Source organism: Frankliniella occidentalis, unplaced genomic scaffold (assembly GCF_000697945.3).
Source record: "Frankliniella occidentalis isolate FOCC.00 unplaced genomic scaffold, Focc_3.1 Scaffold30, whole genome shotgun sequence".
NCBI lineage: Eukaryota > Metazoa > Arthropoda > Insecta > Thysanoptera > Thripidae > Frankliniella > Frankliniella occidentalis.
In genome coordinates this window covers 358040-361741 of record NW_026267160.1, presented here as the reverse complement: position 1 = coordinate 361741, position 3702 = coordinate 358040, and the positions used below count along the sequence as shown (strand labels likewise).

The 3702-nt window shown below is 57.9% G+C and overlaps 1 protein-coding gene across 4 annotated transcripts in view; it reads right to left on the bottom strand.

Annotated features, from left to right (window-relative positions):
* Positions 1-3702, bottom strand: part of LOC113211004 (transcription factor hamlet-like) — a 156623-nt gene that overhangs the window by 41842 nt on the left and 111079 nt on the right. The window lies entirely within an intron of this gene.

The following is a 3702-nucleotide window of genomic DNA, read 5'->3' as shown; positions in this document are numbered from 1 at the left end:
GGGCGGGGTGGGGCGCGTTAATCAAAGTTGTTGCGGGCGGAGAAGCAAGGAGGAGGGCAGGGCTGACTCGTGTTGGGAACACGGTCAGGGAACACCACCGCCACCACCGCGTCGCCGCGCAGCAACTCGCGGGGGGCAAATCACCTTCAGGACGAGAGCGCCCTCTTATCCCACTCGCTCACGCCCCGTCCGAACCCTTCTGCCACCATACCGGGGGAGCCCTCTCTGAGCCTGTGAGTGATATGAGGTATTGGCATGTGGCGTCGCACAACAGACAAACAAGGATCCAAACACACACACACAACGCGCGGAGGAGTCAGTGTGGGGGCGGGGGCGGGAGCAGGAGGAGAACACGAGGAGGAACTCCAGTCGGATGCGCCGACAGAATGGGGCCAGGAGGCTCCCCGTACTACACTGACGCGCCGTGACACGCACAACACTGGAATAATATATCGCCTGGCAGCACAAGAAAAGGGCGCGGGACACAAACGGTGAACGGCGGGGACAAGCCTTATCGCCGTGGGTGTTGTCGGGCTCCGCGGACGCACTGTCCTAATCGGGAGGTGTGTGTGTGTGTGTGTGTGTGTGTGTGTTTACGTTTGACACGGTCTGTTGCATATCGGGGGCAGAGAACAACCCCTTTTCGTTTCGGTGTGGTGGTGCTTTGGTGCGCTGTCATATGTACCGATCAGATGGATCATATTTACCTGAAGGGTTAAAGATAGGAGGGAGAGAAAATGGAAGAGAAGGGGAAAAAAGAAGGGAAGGGAAGGGAAGGGAAGAGAAGAGAAGAGAAGAGAAGAGAAGAGAAGAGAAGAGAAGAGAAGAGAAGAGAAGAGAAGAGGTGCGCGTGTGTGTACCGGTAGCGTGCGCGCCAAATTTCTTGGCCGAGGATTACACGGGGATTACCGCTGGCTTATCCGCTGCGCCCCGCGTGTCCCTCCCGCCCCTCACGTGTGTGTCCCGCCCGTGTGTGTGCCGGCGACCGGCCCGCCGCCGTGAATGGGGCGAGAATGGGCCGAATGAATGGGGTGTGCGTGTGTGCGTGTGTGTGTGTGTGAGTGACAAGACTTCTCTGGCTTCCGCACGGAAGCCCGGGCGCGCGCTTTGAGAGAGAGAGAGAGCGGGAGCCGCAAAGTCTTGTCATGTAGGAATAAGCGGACGAGGCCGGCGGCGGCGGGCGGATGATTGGATGGGTGTGCTATGTGGATCGCGCGGATGCCACCTGGATGCACGCGCGTGTGTGTGTTTCTGTGTGTGTGTGAGATAGAGAGGGGGAGGGGGGAGGGCAGTATCGCATGGGAAGCCCCGCGATGCGCGTGTGGTGGGTGATGAGCATAGAGGGGTCGCGCTCGCGCCACAGATTGAGCGTCCCGTCAAGTGGTGAGCAAACAGACTCGGCTCATCGCGCTGTCAGGGCAGCCTGCTCATCGCATCAGGTGTGGCTTTGGTAAAAAAAAATAAACGCTATTCGGAACTTTTTATCAAACCCAGAATCCTTATGTAAACGGGCAACTTTTACCTTCCGGTAGAGCCCGTCTGAAAACCTATTTTTATACAGTCCCTAAGAGACTGTCTCTACCAGAAGGAAAAGTTTTGTTTTTTCTAAAATAATATAAACGGCGAAGTATGTAAACGTCGTGTGAGGAAGGCGCATACGCCAAAATTGTTTCTTCTATCTTGGATGGGAAGGGGGTAGGGGTAGCGGCGGCTAGGAAGGTGTATTCCGTGCCCATGAGAGGCTTCCGCGGTCGCGACCGAATCAGATAAAGGGTTAACAAGACGAGGGTCGAGAGTGAGAGGGAGAGAGACAGCGAGATAGAGAGAGAGAGAGGGATGGAGGGGGTGCCAAGTTTAATCAGTCCTGGGCGCCGTGTCGAATTAGCAGGTGTGCGAGAGTGGGGTCTTCATCGAGGTTCATCACGACTTGCTTGGCTTGCGGGCCCCGCGAGCGCCATCCCCTCCACGAAGGAAGGGGTTGTTGGCACCAGGTTGCGGCGGGGTGGGGCGGGTGGGGCTGGGCGGGGCGGGGCGTCCGCTGCTCAGGGCGTTATCTGATGACATGCATACGTCCCTCTCCACGTCAATAGCCCGGGCGGAGGGGGCGCCGTCGGCGGCCTGGTCGGCGCTGACAGCAGACCTAACCGGGCGCCGCACCGGAACAGAGGACGGGCGAGGGGAGGGCGAGGAGGAGTAAGGAGGGGGATTGAATCCACACGCAACAAGACTCGAAACAGACACCCTCCGTCTGCGAGCGAGGGTGAGGGAAGGGCATACACACACAACAAGCCCCACTACTCCCCATCGCGAGGGGCGCACCGGCAGCGGAGCGTCCAGCGCGAGGTGAGAAAGCAGTTTGTTGTATCTCAGCGATGCATCACGACATCGCATCCCCCCCCTTTTACAACGTGTTAATTTGCCCAAATTACCCCTCCTCGGCTCGGCTCCGCTCGCCCCGCGGCCCGGGCGGCACGCGCCTCGCCGCGCATTGTGTTCGCCGCGCCGATTTGTCAAACGTTATGTTCATCCCCGCCCATCCCGCGCTGCCGAGGCTGCTGCTGCTGCTGCTGCTGCTGGATGAAATGCAGTTTAAAGTTTGGAACAAGCTTTCTGCCCGACACTCCCCCTCATAAAAGTCGTCATTATTCTTCCTCCCCATCATCATCAGCGCCGTCATCATCCCCTCTAGAGCTGCTGCTGCTGCTGCCGCCGCCGCCGCTGCATCTTCACTTGAACATATAAATATGTCCGCGAGGCTCGCCGCTCCGCGTAGCTCCGCGTAGCTCCGCGCAGACAGCGGGCATCTGCCGCGGGATAATACCCTCATAAGCGGATCATTATTGCATTGGCCCGGGGCGACAGAGCGACGCGACCGCAGTGACGCCACGGTGACAGACAGACTACGTGAGGACGCCCGCAGCTGGCCAGCCTGACGAGCCTGACCGACAGCAACGCGCTGCTGCTCTTCAAACGCGACCAAATGTAAATCTTTTACGCAAAAAGGCAAAGAGAGTAAAAGGAAAATAAAATAAAAAGAGCAAATAATTTTCTTGTTTGTTTGCAGCCGATCGTCGTGTGTTGTAATTATCGCGGGGAAATGACGCGTGCGTCGTGTGGATCGGTTTATGCCAAAGTGTGAAGGAAAGCGTGAAAACCATACTTCCCCCGCGGCCGACGGGATCGTCAAAATAAATGGTGTGAAACTGAGAGAGAGCGAGCGAGAGAGAGAGAGAGAGAGAGGTGAGTAAAGGATGACGCAAAAAAACACGACGCGACATCGCGCGGGGTGTGAGCGGGGGGAGAGCGGGATGGTAAAGGGACAGCGGGCCACAAAATACAGTTGTTCCCCCCATCATTGGGTGCCTTTGCGAGCCACACCCTCCCGCGGGGCCGGGCCGCCCGGACAGGAGCTATCGTTTGACAACTGAACAATGTCTCTCAACCCCTACGCGGCCTCTCCCTCCTCGACCTCGGCGCGCCCTGCCCCGCCCCGCACCGCTGCCCTCCCACGAGCCATCGCCCCGCGGGCCCGGCCCAGCGCCGTCTCCCCTCCCTTCACAAACATGCAACAACTGTTTTCAAACGTGTTGACTCATTTCGGGAGCTAAATTCAATTTTATCGCCTGTTAGATATGGTCGAAAATCGACTCAAAGAACTGCAAAATTGCCCGTTGATGAGCTTCTAGCGAAATGAGCGCTTTC